Raw genomic sequence first — 21,916 nt, 5'->3', positions numbered from 1 at the left:
ATTGGACTGTCCTGCAAACTTATGTAAAGAATTGCATTCTTCACATCCCAGAATGTGTCCTGCTTACTTCATTGTTCTTTTCCTCTGATCTGAGGTTGGGTAAAAAGAAGAATGCAACTTAGGGGGCAGAGGAAGCTCTTCTCTTATCCTCTCTTGAGTAGGAGGAATTAAGATGAAGGAATATTATCAATTTTTCTTTTGTTCTTAAAGATGAAGTAGACTCAGAATTATTAATCAGGTGAAACTCTTCAAACAGCTATGTCAAAATCTTTTGTAATAATTTCAACAGAGTTATCCTTTACTAAAATATTTGCATTCTAAGTATTTTTGCTAATGAGGTGCATTTACAAACAGGAATAATAGGGCTTCCCTGGTGGCGCAGTGGTTAACAATCAGCCTGCCAAGGCAGGGAACATGGGTTTGAGCCCCGGTCTGGGAAGATCCCACATGCTGCGGAGCAACTAAGCCCGTGCGCCACAACTACTGAGCCTGTGCTCTGGAGCCCGTGAGCCACAACGACTGAAGCCCGCATGCCTAGAGCCCATGCTCCGCAACCAGAGAAGCCACTGCAATGAGAAGCCCATGCACCACAACAAAGAGTAGCCCCCCTCGCCTCAACTAGAGAGAAAGCCTGTGCACAGCAACGAAGACCCAACACAGGCAAAAATAAATAAATTAAAAAACCCCAAAAAACAGGAATAATAAAGGGAAGATGAAAAAGTACTTATAAATTTAATTTTATTTTTGCCTTATGAACACATTTTTCTTGTTGCTGTGCACAGTATTGCTGAAAGTTTAAATTGTTGACTTTATGCTTTGCTATTACGACCAGGGCTGCCTTGTTGCTGCCTCATCCATCTTTAAACTGCCTTTTAAGTGGGTGAGTAAAGACAAGGACTCAACTGTGAGTTTAGAAAATGCTGTCTGAATACCACAAGGAAGCCCAGGGCTGTTTTAACTATATCTCTGACTACATTTCATTTATGTCATTATGTACATAAAATCAAATAATTTGACTTCTACTTTATGTTGCAAAAGCAAGTTATAATTACCTTTGAGAGATGTGGGTATTCAATAAGAATAGGTTAACTAGGAACATTTTCTTTATACAAGTATTTTGAGCTCTCACAGACATGGAAATACAAACTCAAATGACTGACCACCTCAAGAGATTTGACTTTAAGCTCAGTTCTTCTGTTTAATTTGAAACACATACAGACATAATTAATTTTGATCTTAGTTCTTATTCTGTTATATGCAAAATGTAGTGAAGCTAAATATTTTACTTCATAAATATAAATCACAGAGGTCTCTTAAGATTTCCATAAAATTTCATCAGATATTTGTAATATGAACCTGAGGTAAGGTAGAGAAATACTCTGCTAACATCACATTCTTCAAAAATTTAGAAAAATTTATGAGGAGTTTGCTTTATCCTTCTCATTATTAAAGTAATCTGAGTATTCACATGGTCATTTGAACAATTCTATGCCTATATAAAACCTAGCACAAAAGTATTGTCTTTATTCTTGGATAATTTCATCAGTTTGAGGGTCTTTTTTCTGAACAGAACTGAAAACCTTAGTGTTAATGGTTACTGAAGTCTACAATGAATCACTGATAAAGCTGGAATTGGAGCTGTTGGCTTCCGGACATTGGGTCCTATGGGAATCATGGTATAGAATACCATTGCTACCTTGCCTCCCACACTTTAGAGGCTACCCCAATCCAGTCTAGTTATTGACATGGAAAAATGGTCCAAGTATAGTAACCTTGTCAGAAAGTCAAGATTACATACTGTACGGCTCTAATATGAACTGTTTGGTAATTGTGCATATATACAGGGTCAGTCAATTGCATAGTCGTTCAAAAATTATAAGAAATCGTATTCAAAGAATAGGAAAGTCCTATTTTAAATTTTTTCAAATTCTTCTAAGTTTAAATTTTTTTCAAATTCTTTTTTTTTCAATTTCTTTAAATGTAGGGATATTAGTATGTAGACATTGGATAGTTGTGTGATCTGTTCATGATGGAAAATAATTTTGGTTTTATAGCAAAAGGGTATAGTTTAGGTTACAAGCTGTAGTGAAAGAAACTTAGACTTAAGAGTCAGGAGACTTGGGCTCAAGTTTGAGCTTTGCCACTAGTTAATTACCTTATATCACTGAACAATTTGTAACCTCTCTAGACTACAGTTTTTCTCCCTGTAAAAATACATTTTGGATCAATCTAAATTCCTTTTATCCTGCTAAATTCATTCCTTGCTAAATTCCTGTTCATCTCAGAGATTCTATAATTATTTTAATTCCAGGATTTCTGTTTCCGTTTTTAATCTCTCCCTACATCAACCATCATTTTGACATAAATGGCCTTAAATTTCGCAGCTTCTGTTTGGTGGTATTAACCTAGGACACAGCAGGCAAACAATAAATGCTTGTTGCTGACGGTGGTGATAAGGAGTTGCATTAAATGACAATTTCCTTCCAGCTCTAAATGCCTATGACTGTTATGGTTCTATCCAGAGAGAAGTCAATTGTGCTTAGATCATATATAGCACTTTAAAAAGACAGATAGTGTCCTGTGGTATTGAACGCAAGTAGTGCTAAGGGATAGATGGCTGTTGATTTTTAATCTTTCCCTTTTTTCTTCTGGCAATATCTTGATTAGGAAGCACACAACAGACTTTTGAGGCAGTGTTCATAGGGCAATTGAAAAATCTTAACATACCATAATAAAACGAATTGAATTTGAGGCTTATGGAACCACTAGAGAAAGACTTATATTTCTATGCATTCCATATTGTTAAATGACATGTAATAGTACAGACGTGGAAGTAATCTAGAAAAATATTTCCTCTTTAACTTAGGAGAACTAATCTGAGCAACTTAAAGAGATAGCTAACTGGGTGTATCTCTAGTTTTTAGTACATTGTTAAGCTAATGTTTTTAGTTACTCTCTGTGATTGTCAGGGCATCCTGAGTTCATTGCAGATCCCTTCTGGTTGTTACCACTTGAGAGGCTGGAATGAGTAAGAGATATTCCTTTCTAAGCCTTGATAGTATTAGCACGTTCTTTGCTCATAATTTCCTGTGTGCCCCTCCTCATTAGTGAGTCACTGATAGGCCAATACACAGATGAGTCTTTGTAAAGTGCAAAATGTATTTTATAGTCAAGAGCACTCATAGTATGGATTTTACTAAGGTTGGGAGGCAAGTGCAAAACCTAGTTTGAGGTCAGCCTTGCTGACTTTGGTTCTCGGTTTCTGAAGGTTCTTTCACCTGAACTCAACCCTTCTTGGTAAAAACCTCTGAGAAATCTATCTTCTTTTTCCTGAATCTATTATGTTTTCACTTTCAGTTCCAGACTAGAGGGCTTGCATAGCTACCTCAGATTCAAAGAAACTAGATTCTTTATCTTTGGTTCTTTCCTACCTTTGGCTTTCCAGGTCTTCATACTGCTAGAACCCCAAGACTAATTCTAATTTGGCCTACAGTTTTCTTGTTTCTTCTAATCACCTATTCTTAATGTCCCCTGATGGGGTTCAGGACACACTAACCCCAAAATACGCACTTTGGCATGTTGAATGTTTTAAGTTGAAGGAGTTTGAGAAAGACCTCCCCCACACTGCTGCCTTGAAGCAGGTCAGAAAACTCTCATTTGAGAGGTGCTCTCCCTATGCCCAGAGGAAAGGAGCATCCTTATCTCCAAAGACAAGGTGACGCCAAAAAGAATTGGAACAAACAGGCGTTGCTAAGTTTCCCACAGTTTGCTGTATTTAGCTCATACCCTTTGCCCAATCACTCTTTCCGCGACGTTCCACTCTTCATCAAACTTAGCATAAAAACACACAGGTTTAACCGTTTCTTTCAGTCTTCATTTCCATATGGAGGTTCCAGTGTCATGTAAAACTTTTATTAAATTATATTCTTTTCTTCTGTTCATCTGTCTTAGTTTAAGTTTCAAACCTAGGCAGAGACCCTAAGAGGGCTGAGGAAAAATTTTTTTGCCCCTACACCCCCCTCCACAGTTTGTACCCATTTTCTAGAAGCTAACTAGACCTAAACTTTTACTCTTTGTCAATATTGACTGTTAACTCAAAATGGCCATCAAATACATCATAACTTATTATATACCCTATTATTACATAGACTGTATTGGGTAAAAATTATTCAAGAATACATACATAAGGAGTATGGGATATGTTGCATGAGTTTGGGTAAATGTTACATTTACAGTCTTATTCGAGGTGTCCTTAGAACGAGTATAGCAGGACTTAATTTTTAAAATATAGGTATGTATATGTAAATACCAAAGTCCTCTTGGTTTTATTTTAATCTCCAAGATGTCCACTTTTAGTGTGCAGAGTTAGAAGAGAGCCACATGCTTGCCTGGGAAAAATAGGGATAATGAGTTCACTATAATGAAGGATTCAAATTTCAGATCTATCTGCTCAGTGGTTCCTAAATGCTGATTTTAAGACTGGTGCCAAAATGACTAGATAAAAAATAGTTTGGAGTACTTTTTTAAACAAATACTGATTCATGGGCCCTAGTCTCAGAGATTCTGAATCAGTAGTTTTGGAATGAGGCCTATGTATCTGCATTTTAAAAGATGTACTGGTGATTCTAATGTGTAGCCAGGACTGGAGAGTACTTAGAAAGCCTTTAAGAGAGTTCTTCCAGCCCTCTAATTCTGTGATTTAATTATACAAGAAGCCTTCTTCCATCTGCCCCTGACTTTCCTTTTCTTTTCCTTTTTTAAAATTATAGTTGATTTATAATATTATAATAGTTTCAGGTGTACAACATAGTGATTCAATATTTTTATAGACTATACTTCATTTAAAGTTATTACAAAATAATGGCTATAATTCCCTGAACTATACAATATATCCTTGTTGCTTATACATAGTAGTTTGTACCTCTTAATCCCCTACCCTTATCTTGCCCCTCCCTAGCCCCTCTCACCACTGGTAACCACTAGTTTATTCTCTATATCTGTGAGTCTATTTCTGTTTTGTTATATATATTTATTTGTTTTATATTTTAGATTTCACATATAAGTGATAACATACGCTGTTCATCTTTCTCTGACTTATTTCACTAAGTCCATCCATTTCCAGGTCCATCCATGTTGTTGCAAATGGCAAAACTTCATTCTTTTGATGGCTGAGTAATATTCCATTGGATACATATACCACATCTTCTTTATCCATTCATCTATTGATGGACACTTGGGTTGTTTCCATATTTTGGCTATTTTAAAGAATGCTTCTCTGAACGTTGGGGTACATATATCTTTTTCAATTAATGTTTTTGTTATCTTCAGATATATACCCAGGAGTGGGATTGCTGGATCATATGGTAGTTCTATTTTTAGTTTTTTGAAGAACCTCCAAACTGTTTGCCATAGTGGTTGCACCAATTTACATTCCCACCAACAGTGTACAAGGGTTCCATTTTCTTAACATCCTCGCCAACATTTGTTATTTGTGGTCTTTTTGATGATAGCCATATTGACAGGTGTGAGGTAATATCTCATTGTGGCTTTGATTCGCATTTCCCAGATGATTAGTGGTGTTGAGCATCTTTTCATACGCCTGTTGGCCATCTGTATGTCTTCTTTGGAAAAATGTATATTCAGGTCCTTTCCCCATTTTTAAATCAGGTTGTTTGTTTTTTTGATATTGAGTTGATGAGCTATTTATATATTTTGGATATTAACTCCTTATCAGTTATATCATTTACAAATATTTTCTCCCACTCAGTAGATTGCCTGTTCTTTTTATCAGTGGTTTCCTTTGCTGTGCTAAAGCTTTTAAATTTAATTACGTCCCATTTGTTTATTTTTGCTTTTATTGCCTTTGCCTGATGAGACAGATCTAAAAAAAATACTATGACTTATGTCAAAGAGTGATCTGCTATGTTTGTTTTCTTCTGGGAGTTTTATAGTTTCCAGTCTTACATTTAAGTATTTAATCCCTTTCGAGTTTATTTTTGTATGTGGTGTGAGAAAAATTTTCTAATTTCATTCTTTTACATGTAGCTGTCCAATTTTCCAGCACCACTTATTGAAGAGACTATCTTTTCCTCATTGTATATTTTTGTCTCCTTTGTCAAATTGACCATAAATGTGTGGGTTTATTTCTGGGCCCTCTATTCTGTTCCATTGACTTGTGTGTCTGTTTTCATTCCAGTACCATACTGTTTTGATTACTGTAGACTTGTAGTACAGTCTGAAGTCAGGGAGCATGATACTCCACCTTTGCTCTTTTTTTTTTTTTTTTTTTTGTGGTACGTGGGCCTCTCACTGTTGTGGCCTCTCCCATTGTGGAGTACAGGCTCCGGACACACAGGCTCAGTGGCCATGGCTCACGGGCCCAGCTGCTCCGTGGCATGTGGGATCCTCCCGGGCCGGGGCACGAACCCATGTCCCCTGCATTGGCAGGCGGACTCTCAACCACTGCGCCACCAGGGAAGCCCACCTTTGCTCTTTTTTATCAAGATTGTTTTGGCTACTCAGGGTCTTTTGTGGTTCCATATAAATTTTAGGATTTGTTCTAGTTCTATTAAAAAAAAAGTCATGGATATTTTGATAGGGACTGCATTAAATCTATAGATTGCTTTGGGTAATATAGACATTTTAACAATAGCAATTCTTCCAGTGCATGACACAGGATATCTTTCCATTTCTTTGTATCATCTTCAGTTTCCTTTATCAATGTTTTATAGTTTTCAGAGTATAGGAGTTTCACCTCCTAGGTTAAATTTATTACTAGGTGTTTTATTCTTTTTGATACAGTTTTAAGTGGTATCGCTTCTTTAATTTCTTTTTTTGATAGTTCATTAGTAGTGTATAGAAAGCAACAGATTTCTGTATATAATTTTGTATCCTGTAACTTAACTATATTATTTATTTATTTTTTTGGTGGAGACTTTAGGGTTTTCTACATAAAGTCTCATGTCATCTGCAAATATTGTAGTAACAGTTTTTACTTCTTTCCTTCCAATTTAGATGCCTTTTATTTCTTTTTCTTATCTGATTGCTGTGGCTAGGACTTCCAATACTATGTTAGAAGTGGTGAGAGGGACTTCCCTGGTGGTCCAGTGGTAAAGAATCTGCCTTCCAATGCAGGGGATGTGGATTCAATCCCTGGCTGAGGAACTAAGATCCCAAATGCCACGGGGCAATTAAGCTTGTGTGCCACAACTTCTGAGCTGGTGCACCTCAATGAGAGAGCCCGTGTGCCTGCACACTACAGAGTCCATGCGCTCTGGAGCCTACACACCACAATTACAGAGCCCACACACCACAAATAGAGAGAGAAAACCCGCATGCCACAACTGGAGAGAAGCCTGCGTGCTACAACGAAGACCCCACACAGCCAAAAAAAAAAAAAAAAAAAAAGAAGTGAATAAAATAAATGTTTTTAAAAAAACATATGGCCATGTGACGTTAAAAAAATAAGTGGTGAGAGTGGGCATCCTAGTCTTGTTCCTGATTTTGGAGGAAAGATGTTCAGATTTTTACCATTGAGTATGATTTTACCTGTGGGTATGTCATAAATTACCTTTATTATGTTGATGTGTGTTCCCTCTGTACCAACTTTGATGAGAGTATTTATCATGAATGGATGTTGAACTTTGTCAAAAGCTTTTTCTGCATCTATTGAGATGATCATTTGATCTTTATCCTTACTATTGTTAGTGTGATATATTACAGTGATTGATTTGCAAATATTGAACCAATCTTGCATCCCTGGAATAAATCCCGCTTGATCATGGTGTATTATCATTTTAAGTGTTGTATTTGGTTTGCTAATATTTTGTTGAGGATTTTTGAATCTGTATTCATCAACGATATTGTCCTAAACTTTTCTTATAGTGTTTTTGTATGGTTTTGGTATCACAGTAGTGGTGACCTTGCAGAATGAATTTGGGAGTGTTCCATCCTCTTCAGTTTTTTGGAATAGTTTAAGAAGGATAGGTATTAGCTCTTCCTTATATGTTTAGTAGAATTACCCTGTGAAGGCATCCAATCCTGAATTTTTGTTTGCTGGGAGTTTTTCTTATTATAAATTCAGTTGCACTAGTAGTGATCAGTCTGTAAATTCTCTGTTTCTTCTTAATTCAGCCTTTGCAGGTTGCATGTTTCTAGAAATTTGTACATTTCTTCTAGATATCCAATTTATCGGCATATAACTGTTGGTAGTACTCTCTTATGATTTGTTGTACTTCTGTGGTATCACTTGTAATTTCTTCTCTTTCATTTTGTATTTTGTTTTATTGTGGTCCTCTTTTCCTCTTAGTAGAGGTTTATCACTTTCGTTTATCTTGTCAAAACAGCAAGTCTTAGTTTCATTTATTTTTTTCTATTGTTACTTAGGCTCTATTTTATTTATTTTTTCTATGATCTTTATTATTTCCTTTTTTCTGCTGACGTTCAGCTTTGTTTGTTCTATTTCTATTCCTTTAGATTGTAGGTTAGGCTGTAGGAGATTTTTTTTTCTTGAGGAAGGCTTTTGTCACTATAAACTTGCTTCTTAGAACTGCATTTGCTGCTTCCAATAGATTTTTTTAAACATCTTTATTGGAGTATAATTGCTTTACAATGGTGTGTTAGTTTCTGCTTTATAACAAAGTGAATTAGCTATACATATACATATATCCCCATTCTCCTCCCTCTTGCATCTCCCTCCCACCCTCCCTATCCCACCCCTCTAGGTGGTCACAAAGCACTGAGCTGACCTCCCTGTGCTATGTGGCTGCTTGCCACTATCTGTCTATTTCACATTTGGTAGTGTATATATGTCCATGCCACTCTCTCACTTTGTCCCAGCTTACCCTTCCCCCTCCCCATGTCCTCAAGTCCATTCTCTAGGTCTGCGTCTTTATTCCTGTCCTGCCCCTGGGATCTTCAGAACCTTTTTTTTTTTTTTTAGATTCCATATATATGTGTTAGCATACAGAATTTGTTTTTCTCTTTCTCAGCTACTTCACTCTGTACGACACACTCTAGGTCCATCCACCTCACTACAAATAACTAAATTTCATTTCTTTTTATGTCTGAGTAATAATCCATTGTATATATGTGCCACATCTTCTTTATCCATTCATCTGTCAGTGGACACTTAGGTTGCTTCCATGACCTGGCTATTGTAAATAGAGCTGCAATGAACATTTTAGTACATGACTCTTTTTGAATTATGGTTTTCTCAGGGTGTATGTCTAGTAGTGGGATTGCTGGGCGTATGGTAGTTCTATTTGTAGTTCTTGAAGGAACCTCCATACTGTTCTCCTTAGTGGCTGTATCAATTTACACTCCCACCAAAAGTGCAAGAGGACTCCCTTTTCTCCACACCCTCTCCAGCATTTATTGTTTGTAGATTTTTGGATGATGGCCATTCTGACCTGTGTGAGATGATATCTCATTGTAGTTTTGATTTGCATTTCTCTAATGATTAATGATGTTGAGCATTCTTTCATGTGTTTGTTGGCAATCTGTATATATTCTTTGGAGAAATGTCTATTTAGGTCTTCTGCCCATTTTTGGATTGGGTTGTTTGTTTTTTTGATATTGAGCTGCATGAGTTGCTTGTATGTTTTGGAGATTAATCCTTTGTCAGTTGCTTCTTTGCAAATATTTTCTCCCATTCTGAAGTTTGTCTTTTCATCTTGTTTGTGGTTTCCTTTGCTATGCAAAAGCTTTGAAGTTTCATTAGGTCCCACTTGTTTATTTTTCTTTTTATTTTCATTTCTCTAGGAGGTGAGTAAAAAAGATCTTGCTGTGATTTATGTCATAGAGTGTTCTGCCTATGTTTTCCTCTAAGAGTTTGATAATGTCGGGCCTTACATTTAGGTCTTTAGTTTATTTTTGTGTATGGTGTTAGGAAGTGTTCTAATTTCATTCGTTTACATGTAGCTGTCCAGTTCTCCGAGCACCACTTATTGAAGAGGCTGTCTTTTCTCCATTGTATATTCTTGCCTCCTTTATCAAAGATAAGGTGACCATATGGGTGTGCATTTATCTCTGGGCTTTCTATCCTGTTCCATTGATCTATAATTCTGTTTTTGTGGCAGTACCATACTGTCTTGATTACTGTAGCTTTGTAGTATATTCTGAAGTCAGGGAACCTGATTCCTCCAGTTCCGTTTTTCTTTCTCAAGATTGCTTTGGCTATTCAGGGTCTTTTGTGTTTCCATACAAATTGTGAAATTTTTTATTCTAGTTCTGTGAAAAATGCCAGTGGTAGTTTGATAGAGATTGCATTGAATCTGTAGATTGCTTTGGGTAGTAGACTCATTTTCACAATGTTGATTCTTCCAATCCAAGGATATGGTATATCTCTCCATCTGTTTGTATCATCTTTAATTTCTTTCATCAGTGTCTTATAGTTTTCTGCATACAGGTCTTTTTTCTCCTTAGGTATGTTGATTCCTAGGTATTTTATTCTTTTTGTTGTCATGATATATGGGAGTGTTTCCTTAATTTCTGTTTCAGATTTTTCATCATTAGTGTATAGGAATGCAAGAGATTTCTGTGCATTAATTTTGTATCCTGCTACTTTACCAAATTCATTGACTAGCTCCAGTAGTTTTCTTGTAGCATGTTTAGGATTCTCTATGTATAGTATCATGTCATCTGCAAACAGTGACAGCTTTACTTCTTCTTTTCCGATTTGGGTTCCTTTTATTTCTTTTCCTTCTCTGATTGCTGTGGCTAAATCTTCCAAAACTATGTTGAATAAAAGTGGTGAGAGTGGGCAACCTTGTCTTATTCCTGATCTTAGTGGAAATGGTTTCAGCTTTTCACCATTGAGGATGATGTTTGCTGTGGGTTTGTCATGTATGACCTTTATTATGTTGAAGAAAGTTTCCTCTATGCCTACTTTCTGGAGGGTTTTTTTTTTATCATAAATGGGTGTTGAATTTTGTCAAAATTGAGATGATCATATTGTTTTTCTCCTTCAAGTTGTTAATATGGTGCATCACGTTGATTGATTTGCGTATATTGAAGAATCCTTGCATTCCTGGGATAAACCCCACTTGATCATAGTGTATGATCCTTTTAATGTGCTGTTGGATTCTGCTTGCTAGTATTTTGTTGAGGATGTTTGTATCTATGTTCATCAGTGATATTGGCCTATAGTTTTCTTTCTTTGTGACATCCTTGTCTGGTTTTGGTATCACGGTGATGGTGGCCTCGTTGAATGAGTTTGGGAATGTTCCTCCCTCTGCTATATTGTGGAAGAGTTTGAGAAGGATGGGTGTTAGCTCTTCTCTAAATGTTTGATAGAATTCGTCTGTCAAGCCATCTGGCCCTGGGCTTCCGTTTGTTGGAAAATTTTTAATCACAGTCTCAATTTCAGTGCTTGTGACTGGTCTGTTTATATTTTCTCTTTCTTCCTCGTTCAGTCTCAGAAGGTTGTGATTTTCTAAGAATTTGTCCATTTCTTCCTGGTTGTCCAATTTATAGGCATATAGTAGCTTGTAGTAATCTCTCATGATCCTTTGTATTTCTGCAGTGTTAGTTGTTACTTCTCCGTTTTCATTTCTAATTCTGTTGATTGGAGTCTTCTCCCTTTTTTCCTTGATGAGTCTGGCTAATGGTTTATCAATTTTGTTCATCTTCTCAGAGAACCAGCTTTTAGTTTTATTGATCTTTGCTATCATTTCCTTCATTTCTTTCTGATCTGCTCTTTATGATTTGTTTCCTTCTGCTACCTTTGGGTTTTTTTGGTTCTCCTTTTCCTAATTCCTTTAGGTAAGGTTAGGTTGTTTATTTGAGATGTTTCTTGCTTCTTGAGGTAGGATTGTATTGCTATAAACTTCTCTCTTAAAACTGCTTTTGCTGCATCCCATAGGTTTTGGGTCATCGTGTTTCCATGGTCATTTGTTTCTACGTATTTTTTGATTTCCTCTGATTTCTTCAGTGATATCTTGTTTACTTGGTAGTTTATTATTTTTTCTCCTTGTGTGTGTATTTTTTCAGAATTTTTCCTTTGATTGACCATAGCATTGTGGTCAGAAAAGATACTTAATACGATTTCAATTTTCCTCAAATTACCAAGGCTTGATTTGTTACCCAAGATATGATCTATCCTGGAGAATGTTCCATGAGCACTTGAGAAGAAAGTGTATTCTGTTGCTTTTGGATAGAATTCCTATAAATATCAATTAAGTCCATGTTGTTTAGTGTATCATTTAAAGCTTGTGTTTCCTTATTTATTTTCATTTTGGATGATCTGTCCATTGGTGAAAGTGAGGTGTTAAAAGTCCCCTACTATGAGTGTGTTACTGTCGACTTCCCCTTTTATGGCCGTTAGCATTTGCCTTATGTATTGAGGTGCTCCTGTGTTGGGTGCATAAATATTTACAATTGTTAAATCTTCTTCTTGGATTGATCCCTTGATCATTATGTAGTGTCCTTCTTTGTCTCTTGTAGTAGTCTTTATTTTAAAGTCTATTTTGTCTGATATGAGAATTGCTACTCCAGCTTTCTTTTGATTTCCACTTGCATGGAATATCTTTTTCCATCCCCTCACTTTCAGTCTGTATGTGTCCCTAGGTCTGGAGTGGGTCTCTTGTAGACAGCATATATACGGGTCTTGTTTTTGTATCCATTCAGCCAGTCTATGTCTTTTGGTTGGAGCATTTAATCCATTTACATTTCAGGTAATTATTGATGTGTATGTTCTTATTACCATTTTCTTAATTGTTTTGGGTTTCTTATTGTAGATCTTTTCCTTCTCTTGTGTTTCTTACCTAGAGAAAGTCCTTTAGTATTTGTTGTACAGCTGGTTTGGTGGTGCTGAATTCTCTTAGCGTTTGCTTGTCTGTAAAGCTTTAAATTTCTCTGTCGAATCTGAATGAGATCCTTGCTAGTTAGAGTAATCTTGGTTGTAGGTTTTTCCCTTTTATCACTTTATATATGTCCTACCAGTACCTTCTGGCTTGCAGAGTTTCTGCTGAAAGATCAGCTGTTAAGCTTTTGGGTATTCCCTTGTATGTTATTCATTGTTTTTCCCTTGCTGCTTTCAATACTTTTTCTTTGTATTTAATTTTTGATAGTTTGATTAATATGAGTCTTGGTGTGTTTCTCCTTGGATTTTTCCTGTATGGGACTCTCTGCACTTCCTGGACTTGATTAAGTATTTCCTTTCCCATATTAGGGAAGTTTTCAACTATCATCTCTTCAAATATTTTCTCAGTCCCTTTCTTTTTCTCTTTTTCTTCTGGGACCCCTATAATTCGAATGTTGGTATGTTTAATGTTGTCCCAGAGGTCTCTGAGACTGTCCTCAATTCTTTTCATTCGTTTTTCTTTATTCTGCTCTGCAGTAGTTATTTCCACTATTTTATCTTCCAGGTCACTTAGCCGTTCTTCTCCCTCAGTTATTCTGCTGTTGATTCCTTCTAGAGAATTTTTAATTTCATCTATTGTGTTGTTCATCATTGTTTGTTTGCTCTTTCATTCTTCCAGGTCCTTGTTAAATGTTTCTTTTATTTTCTCCATTCTATTTCCAAGCTTTTGTATCGTTTTTAGTATCATCACTCTGAATTCTTTTTCAGGTAGGCTGCCTATTTCCTCTTCATTTGTTTGGTCTGGTGGGTTTTTACCTTGCTCCTTCATCTGTTGTGTGTTTCTCTGTCTTCTCATTTTGCTTAACTTATTGTGTTTGGGGTCTCCTTTCTGCAGGCTGCAGGTTCGTACTTTCCATTCTTTTTGGTGTCTGACCCCAGTGTCTAAGGTTGGTTCAGTGGCTTGTGTAGGCTTTGTGGTGGAGGGGACTAGTACCTGTGTTCTGGTGGATGAGGTTGGATCTTGTCTTTCTGGTGGGCCGGACAGCATCCAGTGGTGTGCTTTGGGGTGTCTGTGACCTTATTATTATCTTAGGCAGCCTCTCTGCTAATGGGTGGGGTTGTGTTCCTGTCTTGCTAGTTGTTTTACCTAGGGTGTCCAGTACTGTACCTTGCTGGTTGTTGAGTGGAGCTGGGTCTTAGCATTGAGATGGAGATCTCTGGGAGAACTTTCACCGTTTGATATTACGTGGAGCTGTGACGTCTCTGGTGGTCCAATGTCCTGAAGTTGACTCTCCCACCTCAGAGGGACAGGCCTGACACCCAGCCAGAGCACCAAGACCCTGTCAGCCGCATGGCTCAGAAGAAAAGGGAGAAAAAAAGAAAGAGAAAAAGAAAAACAAAATAAAGTTTCTTAAAAAATATAATTTTTAAAAATAAAAAATAGTAAAAAGTAATTAGAAAAAGAAAAAAACAACCAAACAAACATAAAAAACAGACAGACATAACCCTAGAACAAATGGTAAAAGCAAAGCTATACAGAGAAAATCACACAAGGAAACATACTCATAGTCACAGAAAGAGAAAAAGGAAAAAACGTATGTATATATCATTGCTCCCAACGTCCACTGCCTCAAATTTGGGTTGATTCTTTGTCTATTCAGGTATTCCACAGATGCAGGGTACATCAAGTTGAATGTGTAGATTTAATCTGCTGCTCCTGAGGCTGCTGGGAGAAATTTCCCTTTCTCTTCTTTGTTCGCACAGCTCCTGGGGTTCCGCTTTGGATTGGCCCCGCCTCTGCATGTAGGTCGCCTGAGGGCGTCTGTTCCCTGCCCAGACAGAATGGGGTTAAAGTAGCAGTTGATTAGGGCGCTCTGGCTCACTCAGCCTGGGGGGAAGATGGGGTACGGAATGTGGGGCGAGCCTGCAGCGGCAGAGGCTAGCATGATGTTGCAACAACCTGAGGCGTGCCGTGTATTCCCCGGGGAGGTTGTCCCTGGATCACAGGACCCTGACAGTGGCGGGCTGCACAGGCTCCCAGGAGGGGAGGAGTGGATAGTGACCTATGCTTGCACACAGGCTTTTTGGTGGCTGCAGCAGCAGCCTTAGCATTTCATGCCCATCTCTGGGGTCCGCACTGATAGCTGCAGCTTGTGCCCCTCTCTGGAGCCTGTTGAGGCGGTGCTCTCAATCCCCTCTCCTCACGCACCCCAAAACGATGGTCTGTTGCCTCTTAGGCAGGTCCAGACTTTTCCCCCAACTTCCTCCCAGCTAGATGTGGTGCACTAGCCCCCTTCAGGCTGTGTTCATGCAGCCAACCCCAGTCCTCTCCCTGGGATCTGACCTCTGAAGAAGCTGGAGCCTCAGGTCCCAACCCCCACCCATCTTGGTGGTTGAGCAGACAAGCCTCTCAGGCTGGTGAGTGCTGGTTGGCACTGATACTCTGTGCAGGAATCTCTCCACTTTGCCCTTTGCACCCCTGTTCCTGCATTCTCCTCCTTGTCTTTGAGACTTCCACCCCGCCACCCCCCATCTCCGCCAGTAAGGGGCTTCCTGGTGTGTGGAAACTTTTCCTCCTTCACAGCTGCCTCCCAGAGGTGCAGGTCCTGTCTCTATTCTTTTGTCTCTGTTTTTTCTTTTTTCTTTTGCCCTACCCAGGTACGTGGGGAGTTTCTTGCCTTTTGGGAAGTCTGAGGTCTTCTGCCAGCGTTCAGTAGGTGTTTTGTAGGAGTTGTTCCACATGTAGTTGTATTTCTGTTGTATTTGTGGGGAGGAAAGTGATCTCCACGTCTTACTCTTCTGCCATCTTGAATGTCTCCCCTGCTTCCCATAGATTTTTGAAAGTTGTGTTTCCACTTTCATTTGTCTTGAGGTATTTTATGATTTCCACTTTGATTTCTTCTTTGACCCATTGGTCTTTTAGTAGCATATTGTTTAGTCTCCACTTGTTTGTGTTTTCCCTATTTTTCTTTTGTAATTGATTCCTAGTTTCATACCATTGTGGTTGGAAAAAATGCTTAATCTAATTTCTAGTCTCTTAAATTTGTTGAGAAACTTGTTTTGTGGCCTAGCATGTGATCTATCCTGGAGAACGTTTCATGTGCACTTGAAAAGGATGTGTATTTTGCTCTTTTGGGATGGAATGTCATGTAAGTCGATATCTATTAAGTCCAACTTGTCTATTGTGTCATTTAAGACCATTGTTACCTTGTTGATTTTTTGTCTTGGTTGTCTGTCCATTGATGTAAGATGGGTATTAAAAGTTCCCTACTATCATTGTATTATTGTCAATTTCTCCCTTTAAGTCTGTTAATATTTGCCTTACATATTTACGTTCTCCTGTATTGGGTACATACATGTTAATGAATTTAATATCCTCCTCTTGTATTGATCCATTTATCATTATATAATGCCTTTTTGTGTCTTTTGTTGTAGCCTTTGTTTTAAAGTCTTTTTGTCTGATATGAGTATTGCTACCCCTACTTTCTTGTCATTTCCATTTGGATGAAATATCTTTGTCTATCCTCTCACTTTCAGTCTATGTGTCTTTAGCTCTGAAGTGAGTGTCTTGTACAGCATATATATGGGTCTTGTTATTTTATCCAATCAACCACCCTATGTCTTTTGTTTTGTTTTGTTTTACTTTTATTGGAGTATAGTTGATTTACAGTGTTGTGTTAGTTTCTGCTGTACAGCAAAGTGGATCAGTTATACATAAACATAGATCCACTCTTTTTTAGATTCTTTCCCCATATAGGTCTTTAGAGAGTATTGAGAAGAGTTCCCTGTGCTATACAGTAGGTACCCTATGTCTCTTGATTGGAGCATTTAGTCCACTGACATTTAAGGTAAGTATTGATAGGTATCTATTTATTGCCATTTTATTACTTGTTTTCTGGTTGTTTTTGTACTTCTTTGTTCATTTCTTCTTCTTTTTCTTCCCTTGTGGTTTGTAGATTTTCTTAAATGGTATGTGTGTGTTCCTTTCTTTTTGGTTTTTTTTAAATCTATGGTTGGCTTTTGATTTGTGCTTACCATCAGTTTCCTATATGTTGGCCTATATCTACTTGTTTTAAACTGGTAGTCATTTAAGTTCAACCACATTTTAAAGATCTACATTTTTTACTCCTCTCCCCCACATTGTGTGTTTTTGATGACATATGTTACATCTTTGTGTTTGTCTCTTACCTTTGTATCATTGTACTTGATTTTACAATTTTTGTCTTTTTTTTTAATTAATAAACTTTTTTTTAGAGCAATTGTAGGTTCACAGCAAAATTGAACAGAAAGTACAGAGCGTTCTCCTATACCCCCATGCCCACATGTGCACAGTATCTCCCCCCGTTATCAACATCCTGCCCCAAAGGGGTACATTTGTTAATTGATGAATCTACAGTGATATATCATTAGTACCCAAAGTCCACAGTTTCCATTAGGGTTCACCTTTGGTATTGTACATTCTATGGGTTTTGACAAATGTATGACTTGTATCTACCATTGTAGTATCATGTGGAATAGTTCAACTGCCCTAAAAGTCCTCTGTGCTCCAGCTATTCATCCCTCCCTCCCACCTAACTTCTGGCAAACACTGATCATGTTACTGTCTTCACAGCTTGTCTTTTTGCAGACTGTCATATAGTTGGAATCATATAGTATGTAGCTTTTTCAGATTGGCTTCTTTCACTTAGTAATGTGCATTTAAGGTTCCTCTATGTCTTTTCATGGCTTGATAGTTCATTTCTTTTTTGTTGTTGTTGTTAGTTTCTGCTTTATAACAAAGTGAATCAGTTATACATATACATATGTTCCCATATCTCTTCCCTCTTGCATCTCCCTCCCTCCCACCCTCCCTATCCCACCCCTCTAGGTGGTCACAAACCATACTAGTTTACTTAAGTGATTGGTCTACATCCTTTACTATATGTTTTCCTTTACTAGTGGGATTTTTCCTTTCCTATAAACTCTTCTTGTAGCCTTTTTTTTCCATTTAAAGAAAACCCTTTAACACTTCATCTAAGGTCAGTTTACTATTGATGAACTCTTTTAGTTTTTGGTTGTCTGAGTAGTTCTTTATCTCTCCTTCAATTCTGAATGATAGCCTTGCTTGGTAGTGTATCCTAGGTTGTAGGTTTTTCCCTTTCAGCACTTTAAATATATCATGCTACTCCCTTATGGCCTGCAAAATTTCTGCAGAAAAATCAGCTGATAGCCTTTTGGGGGTTCCATTGTATGTGACTCTTTATTTTTCTCTTGCTGACTTTAGAATTCTCTCTTTATCTTTAACTTTAACCATTTTAAGTCTGATATTTCTTGGTCTGGTTCTCCTGGGGTTCATCTTGTTTAGGACTCTCTGTGTTTCCTGTACCTGGAAATCTATTTCCTTCTTCAGCTTCGGGAATTTTTCATCCATAATTTCATCAAGTACATTTCTACCCCTTTCTCTCTCTCTCTTCTCCTTCTGGGACCCCTACAGTGCAAATGTTAGTATGTTTGATGTTGTCTCATAAGCCCCTTAAACTATCCTCATTTTCAAAAATGCGTTTTTATTTTTGCTCTTCTGATTGCATGATTTACATTCTTTTATCTTCCAGATCACTTAGGCATTCTGCTGTATCACCTAATCTTCTATTACTTCCCTCTAGTGTATTTTTCATTTCAGTTATTGTATTCTTCAGTTCTGACTGGTTTGTTTTTATACTTTCTAGTTACTTGCTAAAATTCTCACTGTGTTCATCTATTCTTTCCCCAAGTTCAGCTAGTATTCTTATTACTAAAGCTTTGAACTCTTTATCTGGTAAATTAATTATCTCTCTTTCATTAGGATTTTTTTCAGGTTTTTTTTCTTGTTCTTTCATTTGAAACATATTCTTCTGTCTTCTCATTTTGTTTAACTTTCTCTGTCTCTATGAAGTTAGGTGATAGAGTTACCTATCTGACGCTTCTGTGGGAGCATCCCTATACAGTCTACATGTGCCCAGTGGCTATGGTAGGAGAGCCAGATCTGACGTGAGCAAGAGTCACATCTTCCCCCAGGGTGTGCTGGCAGCTATCAGCTTGGTAGAAGGTGGTGCTGGAGATGGAAGGGCTAGAGCCAGAGCCAGGGCTTCTTCTATGCTCAGCGGCCATCACCGCCTCACTGGGGGCAGAGTTGGTGCCCAAGGTACTGGAGCAGAAGCCCTGAAGTTCAGGTCCGAGCTGGTTCCTTTCCCTCTAAGTGTGTGCACCACCCCCCTGGCAATGGCACCTCTGCCACAGTGGAGAGCAGCACTGGAGCAACAGGTACTAGAGGGGGCCTGCGGGACAGGCCAGGGTAAGTGCTGGGACAGTCCCAGCAAGTTAGTCCGAGCCCCAGGCAATTTTCAATCTGCTGCTTCCTTGTGTGCATGCTGGTAATGGCTGCCTTCCCCTTGTTCAGAGGCAGGTTTGGGTCCGAGGCAGCTCCGTTCTCTCTAAGTGTGAACACTCTCCTTGGCAGCAGCAGCCTTTGTGGCAGTGGAGAGCTGCACCAGAGCAAGAGAGGCTGTAGTGGGCACCCGGTGCAGGCTGGGGAGCAGGCTGGGGAGCAGGCTGGGGAGCAGGCTGTGGCAGTTGCGGGAAACCAGCCAGAGCTCCAGGTAGTTTTCAGTCTGTTTCCTCCGCCTTGTTCCCTGGGAGTAAGCAAGTGTGTGCATGCTCTTCATGAGTGGAGTGTCAGTTTCTTACAGCCCTCTGGTAAGTCCCACTTGTTTTCAAACCAGCTAAGGGGACTCGTCTTCCCAGAGTCAGGCCCAACATGTGACTTGAACCCATCACTACCCACAGAGGATCCTTGAGGCTGTGATATCCCCTGCCTCTTGTGTGTCCCCTCCTTGGGCACTTGTCCCAACCAGATCGCTTTTCCTCCCTTCCTGCCCAACTCTGTGCAACTCTTTCTTTATAGCCTTGGTTGTAGAAGAGCCTTTATGTCAGGCTCCAGGTTGTTTTCAGCAGGAGTTGCTTCATGTGTAAGATATATTTTGATGTGTTTGTGGAAGGAGGTGAGCTCAGCATCCTCCTACTCTGCCATCTTGATCTCCCTCCCATCTGCCCCTGACTTTCCACAGGAGACAAGTAAGATGATCATCCTACATTTTTCCCCTTTGGAATTCCTCAGAGTATTTCCATACTAAAAGGTTGTTGTTATCTTTGCTGTTTTAGTGGCGATGATACTGTCTAAGACTTAAATCTGTAACAATCTACCTATAGCTGAAGAGTCCAAATCCAAGCTAAGGAAGGACAGGTGATGAAGGTCAAGGAATAATGAGAATGTCCTGAGATGGATCTCTGAGGTTTTCATTTTCACAGATGCATTTTTGTGCAACATGTATAAGTCATCTACCATTAGTTGTAAACCAATGTGACATTAATTTAGCCATTCATCCTTTTTGCTGCTGCAGAAGTTAGAGCTCCTTCCTGGGCTATGGCTTTAAGAAGGTAATGCAAACACAGATATAGAAGTAAACTAATTTTGCAATAGAGATAGAAAGATTTAGAAATTTTAATATTCTTAAGAGACTATTTGATTTGTGTTGAGAGGGAGCTGACTTGATTTTCTTAGAGGCTCTAAAGAAGAGTGAATATGAATGATTGGGCAAGCCAGCATCTTTATAAAGGTGGTTTTTAAATTGCATTGCTTGGAGTGTTTACCATTTATTTACTTGACTTTTGCCCTTGCATGAAAAACCAAAAGGAAATATGTCTTACTTTGGTTTAAGAAGCTGGCGACGTGGTGAATGGGGAGTTAGAACTTAGGTATTATCTACCCCAGATTCAGGAAGTCAGGGAGATGAGGTTATACGAATGAAAACTTGTTTTCAAGGTTCCCTCCACTCTGAAAATTGGGGTTTTGCATGAGAAGTTTTAGTCCCAAAATAAAAGATTGGGAAGTGCAAATGTTGTGTAAATGAGAGATCTTTCTCTTTTTCCAACTTGGTATTCCTTGATTGAAAATCTTAAATTATATTTATTGATGAGTTAGGATTCACTTCAGAGCATGTTTAAAATTCAAAATGTGACTTGATTTTTAAATCTTTGATTTACATACTTTCAGGAACCCATTTATTATAGAAATCAAGAACAGCTGTGTTCTCCCTAAGGTTGATTGTTTCAGTCAAATCCTTTTAAAACACGAATTAAGAAGATTAGGATTTAATCTTTGTTTCTTCCGACAACAACAGAAAATCTCATCATAGAGTTAATATACCTCCTAGTCCAGAATGTGTTATCGGAAAGTACATATTCAGTACTGTCTACTTTTTAATCAATGGTATATTTATAACTTTTAGATTATTTTGTAGTTACGTCAGAAATACTGAAAGATTTGCTCTTTTTATTTTTCCAAATTCACTGAATTTAGGAAGTTATAGGGTGGTGAACCTATCACTGAGCTATTTGGTGAGTATTTTTGCCGCAAGGTACTAGAAAGACAAGAACCATCACCAAAAGTAGGAAGAGGTAACTTGTGGGTTAGCTATTATACAATGTCTTGGTAAGAAATTAAGCACCAAGTAAATCAATAACGATGGTACGCAAGTTTTGGAGAAGGTATTATAACAAAATGTTAGCATTAAAGAAACATTTGCAACCTACGAAGCCTAAACTATTTTTAAAAGCTCATATGGGCAGCTGAAGATGTATTTGTCCCATGTGAATACTAGAGGTGGGTGGGGATAAAACAAGTAGCTTGCCATATCAAAGAGACTATGGCATACATGGAAAGTGTCTTTTAGAAATAGGAAAAAATCCAATCAAGGAGAATGGGGAAGCTTATACATTTAGCAGGTCATGTGCGAACTGTCATTTAGGCTGGTTGAAAAAAGAAAAATTGGCGAAATTCTTTAAAATCAGTCATAAGTTTTTAAGTTACTCAAAAGCAGGCAGTTTACTGGGTCTATTTGGTGATGATGGTGCAACAAACTTGACAGAAAAATAATAAACTTTAATGATCTATTTGTCTAATAAAAGAAGATATAAGGGAACATGCTATCTCAATAATTTGTCCCCTGAAATTGATGACCAGGTTCAACTGTAATAAATGAACAGGTAATCTAGGTCCAATTAACAAATTAAATATAGACAGTTCATCAGAACTATATA

The 21,916-nt window shown here is 38.0% G+C and overlaps 1 protein-coding gene across 1 annotated transcript in view; it reads left to right on the top strand.

Annotated features, from left to right (window-relative positions):
* STK26 (serine/threonine kinase 26) overlaps nt 1-21,916 on the top strand; it is a 65,107-nt gene that overhangs the window by 21,494 nt on the left and 21,697 nt on the right. The gene's annotated exons all lie outside the window — the stretch shown is intronic.

This window comes from Pseudorca crassidens, chromosome X (genome assembly GCF_039906515.1).
Source record: "Pseudorca crassidens isolate mPseCra1 chromosome X, mPseCra1.hap1, whole genome shotgun sequence".
Classification (NCBI taxonomy): Eukaryota; Metazoa; Chordata; class Mammalia; order Artiodactyla; family Delphinidae; genus Pseudorca; species Pseudorca crassidens.
Note: the sequence above shows the minus strand (reverse complement) of the source record. Positions and strands in the feature narration are given on the sequence as shown.